Consider the following 18765-nt stretch of genomic DNA (forward strand, 5'->3'; position numbering starts at 1 on the left):
TATATACTTGGGGGACCAGTACAGAGTCAATGATAACTTGGCTATATACTTGGGGGACCAGTACAGAGTCAATGATAACTTGGCTATATACTTGGGGTACCAGTACAGAGTCAATGATAACTTGGCTATATACTTGGGGGACCAGTACAGAGTCAATGATAACTTGGCTATATACTTGGGGGACCAATACAGAGTCGATGTGCAGTGGTATGAGGTAATATATGTACATATGCTGTAGATATGGGTAAAGTCGAGACAACATTGTGATGAGTTACAAGAGTTAGTTCAAAAAGGGACCATGCAGATAGTCCGGGTAACCTTTTGGTACTAACTATTTAGCAGTCTTACGGTTTGGGTGTAGAAGCTGTTCAGGGTCCTGTTGTTTCCAGACTTTCTGCATTGGTACCGCTTGCCATAGCAGAGAGAGAAGTCTTGGGTGGCTAGAGTCTGACAATTTGTAGGGCCTTCCTCTGGCACCGCCTGGTATAGAGGTCCTGGATGACAGGAAGCTCAGCCCCAGTGATGTACTAGGGGAGGAGTGACTATGCATAGAGAATAAACAGCGAGTAGCAGCAGTGTACAAAACAAATTAGGGGGGTGTCAATGTAATAGTCTGGTGACCATTTTATTAATTGCTCGGCAGTCTTAAAGCTTGGGGGTAGAAGCTGTTATTTTAAGGAGTGTTTTGGTCCTAGACTTTGCACTCCCGTACTGCTTGCCATGCGGGAGCAGAGAAAACAGTCTAACTTGGGTGAATGGAGTCTCTGACAATTTATTGGGCTTTCCTCTGACACCTCCTATTACATAGGTCTTGGATTGCAGGAAGCTTGGCCCCAGTGATGTACTGGGCCTTACGCACTACCCTCTGTAGTGCCTTAGATGCTGAGCAGTTGCCATACCAGGCGGTGATGCAACCGGTCAGGATGCTCTCGATGGTGCAGCTGTAGATCTTCTTGAGGATCTGAGGACCCATGTAAAAATATTTTCAGTCTCTTAAGGGGGAAAAGGTTTTGTCGTGCCCTCTTCACGACTGTCTTGGTGTGTTTGGACCATGATAGATTGTTGGTGATGTGGACACCATGGAACTTGAAACTCCTGACCCGCTCCGCTACAGCCCCGTCAATGTTAATGGGGGGCCTGATCGGCAGGCCAGTTCCTATAGTGTGGTCTACAGCTTATCATAAGGTACTCTACCTCAGGCGAGCAATACCCCGAGACTTCTTTAATATTAGACATCGCACACCAGCTGTTATTGACAAAAAGAAACACACACCCAACCCTCGTCTTACCAGACGTAGCATCTCTGTTCAGCTGGTGCAAAATCCCCCCAGCTCTATATATCCATGTCAGCCACGACTCTGTGAAACATATTACAGTTCTTAATATCCCATTGGTAGGATAATTATAAATCATAGGTCTTCAATTTTATTTTCCAATGATTGCATGTTAGCAAGTAGAATTGATGGCAGTGGGAGTTTACTTGATTACCCGATCAGTGTCCTCTTTTTTTCTCTTTTCGTCATGCAAATGACAGGGATTTGGGTCTTTTCCCATGAGAGCAGTATATCATCTCTCTCTGTCTCTCTCTGTCTCTGTCACGGCCGTCCTCCTCTTCATCTGAAGAGGAGAGGCGAGAAGGATCAGACCAAAATGCGGCGTCGTAAGTGTCCATGGTAAATCTTTAATAAAGAAAGTACTGACACTGTATACAAAACAATAAACAAATGACGACCGTGAAGCTACAAAAAATAGACAATCATCCACAAACAAACAGTCCCAGGCTCTGTATGATTCTCAATCAGAGACAACTAATGACACCTGCCTCTGATCTCTACTGTCTCTCATAGAAATACCCAAATCATAGAAAAACAAACATAGACTGCCCACCCAACTCACACCCTGACCATACTAAATAAATACAAAACAAAGGAAATAAAGGTCAGAACGTGACAGTCTCTCTCTCTCTCTCTCTGTCTCTGTCTCTCTCTCTCTCTCTCTCTCTCTGTCTCTCTCTGTCTCTCTCTGTCTCTCTCTGTCGCTCTCTGTCTCTCTCTGTCTCTCTCGCTCTCTCTCTCGCTCTTGCTCTCTCTCTCTGTCTCTCTCTCTGTCTCTCTCTATCTCTGTCTCTCTGTCTCTCTGTCTCTCTGTCTCTCTCTCTATCTCTGTCTCTCTGTCTCTGTCTCTCTCTCTGTCTCTGTCTCTCTCTCTCTCTCTCTCTCTCTCTGTCTCTCTCTCTATCTCTGTCTCTCTGTCTCTGTCTGTCTCTCTGTCTCTGTCTCTGTCTCTGTCTCTGTCTCTGTCTCTGTCTCTGTCTCTGTCTCTGTCTCTGTCTCTCTCTCTCTCTCTGTCTCTCTCTCTGTCTCTGTCTCTCTCTCTCTCTCTCTGTCTCTCGCCCGCTCTCTCTCTATCTCCATCACTCCATCTCTGGCTCGCATGGTCAGGATTACAATAGATATTTTGCCGTGTCAAAGTTACAAGTCCCCTGCGGCTTGACTCAGCCCTTTTCGATCCCCAGAAAATCCTTGAAGAATGCTGGTTTCATGCTCTCTACCTCATTCATGTGTTTCCCCCTCTCCTCTCTACCTCTCTTTCTCCTTTCAATTCAATTCAAGGGGCTTTATTGGTATGGGAAACGTGTTAACATTGCCAAAGCAAGTGAGGTAGATTAATATACAAAAGTGAAATAAACAATGAAAATTAACAGTGAACATAACACATACAGAAGTTACAAAACAATAAAGACATTACAAATGTCATATTATGTATATATACAGTGTTATAACAATGTTCAAATGGTTAAAGAACACAAGGGAAAATAAATAAGCATTAATATGGGTTGTATTTACAATGGTGTTTGTTCTTCACTGGTTGCCCTTTTCTCATGGCAACAGGTCACAAATCTTGCTGCTGTGATGGCACACTGTGGAATTTCACCCAGTAGATATGGGAGTTTATCAAAATTGGATTTGTTTTTGAATTCTTTGTGGATCTGTGTAATCTGAGGGAAATATGTCTCTCTAATATGGTCATACATTGGGCAGGAGGTTAGGAAGTGCAGCTCAGTTTCCACCTCATTTTGTGGGCAGTGAGCACATAGGCCGCCGTAGGCAGACATGGCTCTCAAGAGAAGACAGGCTTTCTCAATAGCAAAGCTATGCTCACTGAGTCTGTACATAGTCAAAGATTTCCTTAAGCTTTGGTCAGTCACAGTGGTCAGGCATTCTGCCCCTGTGTACTCTCTGTTTAGGGCCAAATAGCATTCTAGTTTGCTCTGTTTTTTTGTTCATTCTTTCCAATGTGTCAAGTAATTATCTTTTTGTTTTCTCATGATTTGCTTGTGGTCTAATTGTGCTGCTGTCCTGGGGCTCTGTGGGGTGTGTTTGAACAGAGCCACAGGACCAGCTTGCTTAGGGCACTCTTCTCCAGGTTCATCTCCCTGTAGGTGATGACTTTGTTATGGAAGGTTTGGGAATCGCTTGGGAATCGCTTCCTTTTTAGGTGGTTGTAGAATTTAACTACTCTTTTCTGGATTTTGATAATTAGTGGGTATTGGCCTAATTCTGCTCTGCATGCATTATTTGGTGTTCTACGTTGTACACTGGGGATATTTTAGCAGAATTCTGCATGCAGAGTCTCAATTTGTTGTGTGTCCCATTTTGTGAAGTCTTGGTTGGTGAGCGGACCCCAGACCTCACAACCATAAAGGGCAATGGGCTCTATGACTGATTCAAGTATTTTTAGCCAAAATGGAATGGAATTTTTATTTGTGGTCCTGGCGACTGGACCTTTTTTGGAACACCAATATTTTGGTCTTACTGAGATTTACTGTCAGGGCCCAGGTCTGATAGAATCTGTGCAGAAGATCTAGGTGCTGCTGTAGGCCCTCCTTGGTTGGTGACAGACGCACCAGATCATCAGCAAACAGTAGACATTTGACTTCGGATTCTAGTAGGGTGAGGCTGGGTGCTGCAGACTTTTCTAGTGGCCGCGCCAATTCGTTGATATATATGAGTGTGGGGCTTAAGCTGCATCCCTGTCTCACCCCACGACCCTGTGTGAAGAAATGTGTGTTTTTTGCCTATTTTAACCGCACACTTGTTGTTTGTGTACACGGATTTTATAATGTCGTATGTTTTACCCCCAACACCACTTTCCATCAATTTGTATAGCAGACACTCATGCCAAATTGAGTCGAAGGCTTTTTTGAAATCAACAAAGCATGAGAAGACTTTGTCTTTGTTTTGGTTTCTTTGGTTGTCAATTAGGGTGTGTAGGGTGAATACATAGTCTGTTGTATGGTCATTTGGTAAAAAGCCTATTTGACATTTGCTCAGTACATTGTTTTCATTGAGGAATTGTACGAGTCTGCTGTTAATGGTAATGCAGAGGATTTTCCCTAGGTTACTGTTGACGCATATTCCACGGTAGTTATTGGTGTCAAATTTGTCTCCACTTTTGTGGATTGGGGTGATCAGTCCTTGGTTCCAAATATTGGGGAAGATGCCAGAGCTAAGGATGATGTTAAAGATTTTTAGTATAGCCAATTGGACTTTGTTGTCTGTATGTTTGAACATTTCATTGAGGATACCATCAACACCACAGGCCTTTTTGGGTTGGAGGGTTTTTATTTTGTCCTGTAACTTATTCAATGTAATTGGAGAATCCAGTGGGTTCTGGCCTTTCTCCATCCCTTCTTCCCTCCCCATCTCATTCCTCTACTTACCACTCTCCATTTCACTCCATCACTTTCTCTCTCTCTCTCGCTCCCTCTCTTCTACCCTATATCCTCTGGAGGACATGAGTAGAGACGAGACGAGACGACAGAACAGAAGAGAGGAAGATACCAATAGAGAAAGACAAACATGCTTCACTGCTTTCTTAAGCTTATAATAATGTTGTTGCTACCTCTGTATTTTCTCAACACCTCACCCATAGCCCCAGTCTCAGAGTAGATCAGTCCCAGTCTTCCCCAGACCCAGTCTTCCCCAGACCCAGTCTTCCCCAGACCCAGTCTTCCCCAGACCCAGTCTTCCCTAGACCCAGTCTTCCCCAGACCCAGTCTTCCCCAGACCCAGTCTTCCCTAGACCCAGTCTTCCCTAGACCCAGTCTTCCCTAGACCCAGTCTTCCCTAGACCCAGTCTTCCCCAGACCCAGTCTTCCCCAGACCCAGTCTTCCCCAGACCCAGTCTTCCCTAGACCCAGTCTTCCCCAGACCCAGTCAGTCTTGTACTGCAGCCAGACAGCAGGGATCCTGTACTTCATATTGCTGGGTTGCTCCCCTCTCAGACAGATGTAAAACCATTACACACAACCAACCAACGTAAATACAATACCTCTAAGATGTACACCCATTACACACACAGGACCCGGTACCGTAGTCTACATCCATTACACAAAACCAACCAACATATCTCCGACATGTAAGATACGGAGGACGAGGTGCAGTGCTACTAGGCTAGCCAAGGGCATTGAGTCAGGAGACTACAGCTAATGCAATGGATACTGTTCTCCTGCTATGGGAGGGAGGAATAATGCTCTTTGCAGACATCTGTCCTGTTACAAACAACCAGCATACTGTACTTTACAGCACGGCTCTCCATCCCTGTTCCTGGAAAACTGTAGATTTACTCTCTAAACCTGTAGGTTTATTCTCAATCCCTGATCCTGGAAATCTACTGTCCTTTAGGTTTAATCTCCATCCTTGTTCTTGGACAACTGTAGATGTACTATCAATCCCTGTTCCTGGAAAACTACTGTCCTGTAGGTTTAGTCTCCAAACCTGTTCCTGGAGAGATACCCAAATCAAATTTTATTTGACACATAAACATGGTTAGCAGATGTTAATGCTGATATATTTTACATCATTTCCCATCAATTCCCATTATTAAAGTGGCTGGAGTTGAGTCAGTGTGTTGGCAGCAGCCACTCAATGTTACCCTCCTGTAGGTTTAGTCTCCATCCCTGTTCCTGGAGAGATACCCTCCTGTAGGTTTAGTCTCCATCCCTGTTCCTGGAGAGATACCCTCCTGTAGGTTTAGTCTCCATCCCTGTTCCTGGAGAGATACCCTCCAGTAGGTTTAGTCTCCATCCCTGTTCCTGGAGAGATACCCTCCTGTAGGTTTAGTCTCCATCCCTGTTCCTGGAGAGATACCCTCCTGTAGGTTTAGTCTCCAAACCTGTTCTTGGAGAGATAGTGATAATGTGCTATAGTGATAATCAGTGGTATGCAATCAGAGTCCTGTAATTAAAAGAGGAACCCTCCCCTCCCTGACAGCTGTACAACCATTACCCACAAGGTACCAGAGTAGCTGAGATGTTTGGGGTCATGGAAATGGAGTACGATGTAATGGAGGCAGATAGCTTAGAGGTTAGAGTGGAGGGGCGGCAGGTAAACTAGTGGTTAGCGTGGAGAGGCGGCAGGTAGCCTAGAGGTTAGAGCACCCGAGCCGTTAAGGTGAAACATTCTGTAGCTGTGTCCTTGAGCAAGGCACTGAACCCTGAGATGCTCCAGGGGCGTTGTACTACTATGGCTGACCCTGTAAAACAACACATATCATACTACTATGACTGACCCTGTAAAACAACACCTATCATACTACTATGACTGACCCTGTAAAACAACACCTATCATACTACTATGACTGACCCTGTAAAACAACACCTATCATACTACTATGACTGACCCTGTAAAACAACACCTATCATACTACTATGACTGACCCTGTAAAACAACACCTATCATACTACTATGACTGACCCTGTAAAACAACACCTATCATACTACTATGACTGACCCTGTAAAACAACACCTATCATACTACTATGACTGACCCTGTAAAACAACACCTATCATACTACTATGACTGACCCTGTAAAACAACACCTATCATAATACTATGACTGACCCTGTAAAACAACACCTATCATACCTATGACTGACCCTGTACAACAACACCTATCATACTACTATGACCGACCCTGTACAACAACACCTATCATACTACTATGACTGACCCTGTAAAACAACACCTATCATACCTATGACTGACCCTGTACAACAACACCTATCATACTACTATGACTGACCCTGTACAACAACACCTATCATACTACTATGACTGACCCTGTAAAACAACACCTATCATACCTATGACTGACCCTGTACAACAACACCTATCATACTACTATGACTGACCCTGTAAAACAACACCTATCGTACTACAATAACTGACCCTGTAAAACAACACCTATCATACTACTATGACTGACCCTGTAAAACAACACCTATCATACTACTATGACTGACCCTGTAAAACAACACCTATCATACTACTATGACTGACCCTGTAAAACAACACCTATCGTACTACAATAACTGACCCTGTAAAACAACACCTATCATACTACTATGACTGACCCTGTAAAACAACACATTTCAATGCACCTATCCAGTGTATGTATGTGATAATGTTTTACATTTAGTTTTAATGACATCCAAGAGCATAGAGTCTGGAGAGATTAGCTAATGATATGAGATGACGTACATCACGTCAGCCTCCTCACTCAGATAAGACTTCCTCAAATATTATGGGATGTAAGGCATAGATGTGTTTCAGAGAGAGAGAGACTGTATCTAGCCATACTATTACATTTGAAATGTCTCTACACTTTCAGTGATTTTGTGAGTGTAATATTGACTGTTAATTCTTTATTATCTATTTCCAATGTAAACATGTGTTTCCAAAGCAAATAATGCCCTTAGAATTGAAGAAGAGAAAGAGAGAGAGTGTGGCAGAGCCAGCGATATAGTGTGTGTGTTATATGGACCATGGTTCATATGTGACATTAAATAAGAAATATGCAGTTCTTCCCCTGGGTGGGAGGAAATAGTTTACAGATCCATCTATTCTCCCACACAATAATGCACATCACCTAGTAAATAACACTGTGGTCTCCCACATAATAATGCACATCACCTAGTAAATAACACTGTGGTCTCCCACATAATACTGAACATCACTAGTACATAACACTGTGGTCTCCCACATAATACTGAACATCACTAAGAAGTAAAACTGTGTTCTCCCACATAATAAGGAACATCACTAGTACATAACACTGTAGTCTCCCACATAATAAGGAACATCACTAGTACATAACACCGTGGTCTCCCACACAATACTGAACATCACTAGTAAATAACACCGTGGTCTCCCACACAATACTGAACATCACTAGTACATAACACCGTGGTCTCCCACACAATACTGAACATCACTAGTACATAACACCGTGGTCTCCCACACAATACTGAACATCACTAGTACATAACACCGTGGTCTCCCACACAATACTGAACATCACTAGTACATAACACCGTGGTCTCCCACACAATACTGCACATCACTAGTACATAACACCGTGGTCTCCCACACAATACTGAACATCACTAGTACATAACACCGTGGTCTCCCACATAATACTGCACATCACTAGGATGTAAAACTGTGGTCTCCCACACAATACTGCACATCACTAGTACATAACACCGTGGTCTCCCACATAATACTGCACATCACTAGTACATAACATCGTGGTCTCCCACATAATACCGCACATCACTAGGAAGTAAAACTGTGGTCTCCCACACAATACTGCACATCACTAGTACATAACACCGTGGTCTCCCACACAATACTGCACATCACTAGTACATAACACCGTGGTCTCCCACACAATACTGCACATCACTAGTACATAACACCATGGTCTCCCACACAATACTGAACATCACTAGTACATAACACCATAATCTCCCACACAATACTGCACATCACTAGTACATAACACCGTGGTCTCCCACACAATACTGCACATCACTAGTAAATAACACCGTGGTCTCCCACATAGTACTGAACATCACTAGGACTACTTCCGGCGCCGACAGAGATGGCCGCCACGCTTCGCGTTCCTATTATTTCGTGTTATTTCTTACATTGGTACCCCGATACAGTCGGGAGGAACTAGTAAATATAAGAGCAACTCACCATCATTACGACCAGGAAAATGACTTTTCCGAAGCGGATCCTGTGTTCAGCCTTCCACCAAGGACAACGGATTGGATGCCAGCCGGCGACTCAAAAGAACGACGTTGTAAAAGAGGCAAACGAGGCGGTCTTCTGGTCAGGCTCCGGAGACGGGCACATCGCGCGCCACTCCCTAGCATACTACTCGCCAATGTCCAGTCTCTTGACAACAAGGTTGATGAAATCCGAGCAATGGTAGCATTCCAGAGGGACATCAGAGACTGTAACGTTCTTTGCTTCACGAAACATGGCTCACTTGAGAGACGCTAACGAAGTCGGTGCAGCCTACTGGTTTCTTCAGGCATCGCGCCGATAGAATCAAGCATCTTTCTGGTAAGAAGAGGGGCGGGGGGTATGCCTTATGATTAATGAGACGTGGTGTGATCATAACAACATACAGCAACTCAAGTCCTTCTGTTCACCTGACTTAGAATTCCTCACAATCAAATGTTGACCGCATTACCTACCAAAAGAACTCTTCGATTATAATCACAGCCGTATATATTCCCCCCCAAGCAGACACGTCGATGGCCCTGAACGAACTTTATTTGACTCTATGCAAACTGGAAACCACATATCCTGAGGCTGCATAAATTGTAGCTGGGGTTTTTAACAAGGCTAATCTGAAAACAAGACTCCCTAAATGGTATCAGCATGTCGATTGTGCAACCAGGGCTGGTAAAACCCTGGATCATTGTTATTCTAACTTCCGCGATGCATATAAGACCCTCCCCCGCCCTCCTTTCGGAAAAGCTGACCACGACTCCATTTTGTTGCTCCCTGCCTACAGACAGAAACAAGAAGCTTCCGCGCTCAGGTCTATTCAACACTGGTCTGACCAATCTGATTCCACGCTTCAAGACTGCTTCGATCACGTGGATTGGAATATGTTCCGTATTGCATCCAACAACAACATTGACAAATACGCTGATTCGGTGAGCGAGTTCATTAGAAAGTGCATTGACGATGTCGTACCCATAGCAATGATTAAAACATTCCCAAAGCAGAAACCATAGATTGATGGCAGCGTTCGTGTGAAACTGAAAGCACAAACCACTGCTTTTAACCAGGGCAAGGTGACCGGAAATATGACCGAATACAAACAGTGTAGCTATTCCCTCCGCAAGGCAATCAAACAAGCTAAGCGCCAGTATACAGTCAAAGTAGAGTCGCAATTCAATGGCTCAGACACAAGGTATGTGACAGGGTCTACAGTCAATCACTGATTACAAAAAGAAAACTAGTCTTGCTCCCAGACAGACTAAATATATTTTTTTTCCCACTTTGAGGACAATAGAGTGTCACTGACACGGCCCGCAACCAAAACCTGGGGACTCTCCTTCACTGCAGCCGATGTGAGTAAAACATTTAAACGTGTTAACCCTCGCAAGGCTGCAGGACCAGATGGCATCCCCAGCCGCGTCCTCAGAGCATGCGCAGACCAGCTGGCTGGTGTGTTTACAGACATATTCAATCAAGCCTCATCCCAGTCTGCTGTTCCCAAATGCTTCAAGAGGGCCACCATTGTCCGTGTTCCCAAGAAAGCTAAGGTAACTGAGCTCAACGACTACTGCCCTGTAGAACTCACTTCTGTCATCATGAAGTGCTTTGAGAGACTAGTCAAGGACCATATCACCTCCACCCTACCTGACACCCTAGACCCAATTTGCTTACTGCCCAAATAGGTCCACAGACGACGCAATCGGAACCACACTGCACACTGCCCTAACCCATCTGGACAAGAGGAATTTAACACCATAGTACCCTCCAAAGTCATCAAGCTGGGTCTTGACCCCGTCCTATGCAACTGGGTACTGGACCTCCTGACGGGCCGCCCCCAGGTGGTGAAGGTATGTAACAACATCTCCACCCCGCTGATCCTGGGGCGGCAGGGTAGCCTAGTGGTTAGAGCGTTGGACTAATAACCGGAAGGTTGCGAGTTTAAACCCCCTGAGCTGACAAGGTACAAATCTGTCATTCTGCCCCTGAACAGGCAGTTAACCCACTGTTCCTAGGCCGTCATAGAAAACAAGAATTTGTTCTTAACTGACTTAGCTGGTTAAATAAAGGTAAAATAAACCAAAAAAAAAAAAAAAAAAAAAAATCCTCAACATTGGGGCCCCACAAGGGTGCGTTCTGAGCCCTCTCCTGTACTCCCTGTTCACCCACGACTGCGTGGCCATGCACTCCTCTAACTCAATCATCAAGTTTGTGGACGACTCAACAGAGGTAGGCTTGATTACCAACAACAACGAGTCGGCCTACAGGGAGGAGGTGAGGGCCCTCGGAGTGTGGTGTCAGGAAAATAACCTCACACTCAACGTCAACAAAACAAAGGAGATGATTGTGGAGTTCAGGAAACAGCAGAAACCCTATCCACATCGACGGGACAGTAGTGGTACATTTTAAGTTCACATCACGGACAAAACTGAATTAGTCCACCCACACAGACAGCATCGTGAAGAAGGCACAGCAGCGCCTCTTCAACCTCAGGAGGCTGAAGAAATTTGGCTTGTCACCAAAAGCACTCAAAAACTTCTACAGATGCACAATCGAGAGCATCCTGTCGGGCTGTATCACCGCCTGGTACGGCAACTGCTCCGCCCACAAACGTAAGGGACTCCAGAGGGTAGTGTGGTCTGCACAACGCATCACCGGGGGCAAACTACCTGCCCTCCAGGACACCTACACCACCCGATGTCATAGGAAGGCCATAAAGATCATCAAGGACAACAACCACCGGAGCCACTGCCTGTTCACCCCGCTATCATCCAGAAGGTGAGGTCAGTACAGGTGCATCAAAGCTGGGACCGAGAGACTAAAAAACAGCTTCTATCTCAAGGCCATCAGACTGTTAAACAGCCACCACTAACAGCCACTTTAATAATGGAAATTGATGGAAATTGATGTAAAATATATCACTAGCCACTTTAAACAATGCCACTTAATATAATGTTTACATACCCTACATCAAATCAAATCAAATCAAATTTTATTTGTCACATACACATGGTTAGCAGATGTTAATGCGAGTGTAGCGAAATGCTTGTGCTTCTAGTTCCGACAATGCAGTAATAACGAACAAGTAATCTAACTAACAATTCCAAAAAAACTACTGTCTTATACACAGTGTAAGGGGATAAAGAATATGTACATAAGGATATATGAATGAGTGATGGTACAGAGCAGCATAGGCAAGATACAGTAGATGATATCGAGTACAGTATATACATATGAGATAAGTATGTAAACCAAGTGGCATAGTTAAAGTGGCTAGTGATACATGTATTACATAAGGATGCAGTCGATGATATAGAGTACAGCATCAACGTATGCATATGAGATGAACAATGTAGGGTAAGTAACATTATATAAGGTAGCATTGTTTAAAGTGGCTAGTGATATATTTACATCATTTCCCATCAATTCCCATGATTAAAGTGGCTGGAGTAGAGTCAGTGTCATTGACAGTGTGTTGGCAGTAGCCACTCAATGTTAGTGGTGGCTGTTTAACAGTCTGATGGCCTTGAGATAGAAGCTGTTTTTCAGTCTCTCGGTCCCAGCTTTGATGCACCTGTACTGACCTCGCCTTCTGGATGACAGCGGGGTGAACAGGCAGTGGCTCGGGTGGTTGATGTCCTTGATGATCTTTATGGCCTTCCTGTAGCATCGGGTGGTGTAGGTGTCCAGGAGGGCAGTGTCGTTGTGTCGTCCGCAAACTTGATGATTGAGTTGGAGGCGTGCATGGCCACGCAGTCGTGGGTGAACAGGGAGTACAGGAGAGGGCTCAGAACGCACCCTTGTGGGGCCCCAGTGTTGAGGATCAGCGGGGAGGAGATGTTGTTGCCTACCCTCACCACCTGGGGGCGGCCCGTCAGGAAGTCCAGTACCCAGTTGCACAGGGCGGGGTCGAGACCCAGGGTCTCGAGCTTGATGACGAGCTTGGAGGGTACTATAGTGTTGAATGCCGAGCTGTAGTCGATGAACAGCATTCTCACATAGGTATTCCTCTTGTCCAGATGGGTTAGGGCAGTGTGCAGTGTGGTTGAGATTGCATCGTCTGTGGACCTATTTGGGCGGTAAGCAAATTGGAGTGGGTCAAGGGTGTCAGGTAGGGTGGAGGTGATATGGTCCTTGACTAGTCTCTCAAAGCACTTCATGATGACGGATGTGAGTGCTACGGGCGGTAGTCGTTTAGCTCAGTTACCTTAGCTTTCTTGGGAACAGGAACAATGGTGGCCCTCTTGAAGCATGTGGGAACAGCAGACTGGTATAGGGATTGATTGAATATGTCCGTAAACACACCGGCCAGCTGGTCTGCGCATGCTCTGAGGGTGCGGCTGGGGATGCCGTCTGGGCCTGCAGCCTTGCGAGGGTTAACACGTTTAAATGTCTTACTCACTTCGGCTGCAGTGAAGGAGAGACCGCATGTTTCCGTTGCAGGCCGTGTCAGTGGCACTGTATTGTCCTCAAAGCGGGCAAAAAAGTTATTTAGTCTGCCTGGGAGCAAGACATCCTGGTCCGTGACTGGGCTGGGTTTCTTCCTGTAGTCCGTGATTGACTGTAGACCCTGCCACATGCCTCTTGTGTCTGAGCCGTTGAATTGAGATTCTACTTTGTCTCTGTACTGGCGCTTAGCTTGTTTGATAGCCTTGCGGAGGAATAGCTGCACTGTTTGTATTCAGTCATGTTACCAGACACCTTGCCCTGATTAAAAGCAGTGGTTCGTGCCTTCAGTTTCACACGAATGCTGCCATCAATCCACGGTTTCTGGTTAGGGAATGTTTTAATCGTTGCTATGGGAACGACATCTTCAACGCACGTTCTAATGAACTCGCACACCGTATCAGCGTATTCGTCAATGTTGTTGTCTGACGCAATACGAAACATCTCCCAGTCCACGTGATGGAAGCAGTCTTGGAGTGTGGAGTCAGCTTGGTCGGACCAGCGTTGGACAGACCTCAGCGTGTGAGCTTCTTGTTTTAGTTTCTGTCTGTAGGCAGGGATCAACAAAATGGAGTCGTGGTCAGCTTTTCCGAAAGGGGGGCAGGGCAGGGCCTTATATGCGTCGCGGAAGTTAGAGTAACAATGATCCAGGGTCTTTCCACCCCTGGTTGCGCAATCGATATGCTGATAAAATTTAGGGAGTCTTGTTTTCAGATTGGCCTTGTTAAAATCCCCAGCTACAATGAATGCAGCCTCCGGATAAATCGTTTACAGTTTGCAGAGAGTTAAATAAAGTTCGTTCAGAGCCATCGATGTGTCTGCTTGGGGGGGGATATATACGGCTGTGATTATAATCGAAGAGAATTCTCTTGGTAGATAATGCGGTCTACATTTGATTGTGAGGAATTCTAAATCAGGTGAACAGTGTAACGGTTTTCTAGTGGTGATGAAGGAGAGTCGGACCAAACTGCAGCGTGTCGATTGCGATCCATGTTTAATATAACAAAGAAACACGAACTTACAAAAAAACAATAAACGAAACCGAAACAGCCTATCTGGTGCAAACTAACAATGAGTACACATAGGACACTAAGGACAATCACCCACGACAAACTCAAAGAATATGGCTGCCTAAATATGGTTCCCAATCAGAGACAACGATAAGCACCTGCCTCTGATTGAGAACCACTCCAGACAGCCATAGACCTTGCTAGACAACCCACTAAGCTACAATCCCAATACCACCACCAAAACCCCAAGACAAACACACCACAATTACAAAAAACCCCATGCCACACCCTGGCCTGACCAAATACATAAAGATAAACACAAAATACTTTGACCAGGGCGTGACAGAACCCCCCTAAGGTGCGGACTCCCGAACGCACCTCAAAACAATAGGGAGGGTCCGGGTGGGCGTCTGTCCATGGTGGCGGCTCCGGCGCGGGACGTGGACCCCACTCCTTTAATGTCTTAGTCCCCTCTCCCTTCGTCCCTGGATAGTCCACCCTCGCCGCCGACCATGGCCTAGTAGTCCTCACCCAGAACCCCACTGGACTGAGGAACAGATCGGGACTGAAGGACAGCTCGGGACCGAGGCAGCTCGGGACTGAGGGGAAGCTCGGGAGTGAGAGAAAGCTCAGGAGTGAGAGAAAGCTCAGGAGTGAGAGAAAGCTCAGGAGTGAGAGAAAGCTCAGGAGTGAGAGGAAGCTCAGGAGTGAGAGGAAGCTCAGGAGTGAGAGGAAGCTCAGGAGTGAGAGGAAGCTCAGGAGTGAGAGGAAGCTCAGGCAGGTAGATAGATCTACCAGCTCCTGGCTGGCTGGTGGTTTCAGCAGATCCTGGCTGACTGGCAGATCCTGGCTGACTGGCAGATCTGGAAGAGTCTGGTTGACTGGCAGATCTGGAAGAGTCTGGTTGACTGGCAGATCTGGAAGAGTCTGGTTGACTGGCAGATCTGGAAGAGTCTGGTTGACTGGCAGATCTGGAAGAGTCTGGCTGACTGGCAGATCTGGAAGAGTCTGGCAGACTGGCGATGCTGGGCAGACCGGCGGCGCCGGGCAGACTGGCGGCGCCGGGCAGACTGGCGGCGCCGGGCAGACTGGCGACGCTGGGCAGACTGGCGACGCTGGGCAGACTGGCGGTGCTGGGCAGACTGACGACGCTGGGCAGACTGACGACGCTGGGCAGACTGGCGGTGCTGGGCAGACTGGCGATGCTGGGCAGACTGGCGATGCTGGGCAGACTGGCGATGCTGGGCAGACTGGCGATGCTGGGCAGACTGATGGCGCTGGGCAGACTGGCGATGCTGGGCAGACTGGGGGCACTGGCGGCGCTGGGCAGACTGGCGGCACTAGCTGCTCCATATAGGCTGACAGCTCTGGCGGCTTCTTACAGACTGACCGCTCTGGCGGCTCCGTGCTGACTGGCAGCTCCTTGCAGACTGGCAGCTCCTTGCAGACTGGCAGCTCCTTACAGACTGACAGCTCCGTGCAGACTGACAGCTCCGTGCAGACTGACAGCTCCGTGCAGACTGGCTGCTCCATGCAGACTGACAGCTCTGGCTGCTTCATGCAGACTGACAGCTCTGGCTGCTCCATGTAGACTGGCTGCTTCATGCAGACTGGCAGCTCGGGCTGCTTCATGTAGACTGACAGCTCTGGCTGCTCCATGCGGACTGACAGCTCTGGCTGCTCCATGTAGACTGACTGCTTCATGCAGACTGGCAGCTCGGGCTGCTTCATGTAGACTGACAGCTCTGGCTCCTCCATGCAGACTGACAGCTCTGACTGCTCCATGCAGACTGACAGCTCTGGCTGCTTCATGCAGACTGGCAGCTCTGGCTGCTCTATGTAGACTGGCTGCTTCATGCAGACTGGCAGCTCGGGCTGCTTCATGTAGACTGACAGCTCTGGCTGCTCCATGCGGACTGACAGCTCTGGCTGCTCCATGCAGACTGACAGCTCTGGCTGCTCCATGCGGACTGACAGCTCTGGCTGCTCCATGCGGACTGACAGCTCTGGCTGCTCCATGTAGACTGGCTGCTTCCTGCCGACTGGCAGCTCGGGCTGCTTCATGTAGACTGACAGCTCTGGCTGCTCCATGTAGACTGGCTGCTTCATGCAGACTGGCAGCTCGGGCTGCTTCATGTAGACTGACAGCTCTGGCTGCTCCATGCAGACTGACAGCTCTGACTGCTCCATGCAGACTGACAGCTCTGACTGCTCCATGCAGACTGACAGCTCTGACTGCTCCATGCAGACTGACAGCTCTGGCTGCTTCATGCAGACTGGCAGCTCTGGCTGCGCTGAACAGGCGGGAGACTCCTGCAGCGCTGTGTCGGAGGAAGGCTCTGGCTGCGCTAAACAGGCGGAAGACTCCGGCAGCGCTGGAGATGAGGAAAGCTCTAACAGCGCTAGATAGGCGTGAGACTCCGGCAGCGCAGGAGAGGAGAAAGGCTCTGGCTGCGCTAAACAGGCGGGAGGCTCCGGCAGCGCTGTAGAGGAGGAAGGCTCTGGCTGCGTTAAACAGGCGGGAGACTCCAGCAGCGCAGGAGAGGAGAAAAGCGCTGGCTGCGCTGAACAGGCGAGGCACACTGAAGGCCTGGTGCGTGGTGCTGGAACTGGTGGTACTGGATCGAGGACACGCACAGGAAGCCTGGTGCGGGGAGCTGCTACCGGAGGGCTGGGGTGTGGAGGTGGTACTGGATAGACCGGACCGTGCAGGCGCACTGGAGCTCTTGAGCACCGAGCCTGCCCAACCTTACCTGGCTCGATGCCCACTCTAGCCCGGCCGATACGAGGAGCTGGAATATACCGAACCGGGCTGTGCACCCGCACTGGAGACACCGTGCGCTCCACAGCATAACACGGTGCCTGCCCGGTCTCTCCAGCCCCCGGTAAGCACAGGGAGTTTGCGCAGGTCTCCTACCTGGCATAGCCATACTCCCTGTAAGCCCCCAAGAAATTTTGGGGCTGACTCTCGGGCTTCCATCCGCTCTGCCGTGCTAGCTCCTCATAATGCCGCCTCTCTGCTTTTGCTGCCTCCAGCTCGGCTTTGGGGCGACAATAATCTCAGGCTCATTCCAGGGTCCTTTACCGTCCAATTCCTCCTCCCATGTCCATAACTCCAGGTGGTGCAACCTCTCCCACTGTAGCTGCTGCTGCTCCTGCTGCTGCTGCCTCTGTTGCCTCTTCTCCTGTTGCTCCTTTGGCGGCTACACTCCCCTGGTTTAGCCCAGGGTCCTCTCCCGTCGAAGATCTCCTCCCATGACCAGAAATCCTTGGTGAGCATCTCCTTTTCGGCTGCTCCTGCCTGTTGACACGCCGCTTGGTCCGTTGGTGGTGGGTGATTCTGTAACGGTTTTCTAGTGGTGATGAAGGAGAGTCGGACCAAACTGCAGCGTGTCGATTGCGATCCATGTTTAATATAACAAAGAAACACGAACTTACAAAAAAACAATAAACGAAACCGAAACAGCCTATCTGGTGCAAACTAACAACGAGTACACATAGGACACTAAGGACAATCACCCACGACAAACTCAAAGAATATGGCTGCCTAAATATGGTTCCCAATCAGAGACAACGATAAGCACCTGCCTCTGATTGAGAACCACTCCAGACAGCCATAGACCTTGCTAGACAACCCACTAAGCTACAATCCCAATACCACCACCAAAACCCCAAGACAAACACACCACTATTACAAAAAACCCCATGCCACACCCTGGCCTGACCAAATACATAAAGATAAACACAAAATACTTTGACCAGGGCGTGACAAACAGAAGGATTTGAGTTCCTGTATTTTTCTTTCATCACACCATGTCACGTTGGCCATAAGGCATACGCCCCCGCCCCTCTTCTTACCAGAAAGATGTTTGTTTCTGTCGGCGCGATGCGTGGAGAAACCCGCTGGCTGCACCTCTTCGGATTGCGTCTTTCCAGTTAGCCATGTTTCCGTGAAGCAGAGAACGTTACAGTCTCTGATGTCCCTCTGGAATGCTACCCTTGCTCGGATTTCATCAACCTTGTTGTCAAGAGACTGGACATTGGCAAGAAGAATGCTAGGGAGTGGTGCACGATGTGCCCGTCTCCGGAGTCTGACCAGAAGACCGCTTCGTTTCCCTCTTTTTCTGAGTCGTTTTTTTTTTTGGTCGCTGCATGTGATCCACTCCGTTACACTGGTTGTAGGCAGAACACAGGATCCGCATCGCGAAAAACATATTCTTGG

Source organism: Oncorhynchus tshawytscha, linkage group LG02 (assembly GCF_018296145.1).
Source record: "Oncorhynchus tshawytscha isolate Ot180627B linkage group LG02, Otsh_v2.0, whole genome shotgun sequence".
NCBI classification, from domain to species: domain Eukaryota; kingdom Metazoa; phylum Chordata; class Actinopteri; order Salmoniformes; family Salmonidae; genus Oncorhynchus; species Oncorhynchus tshawytscha.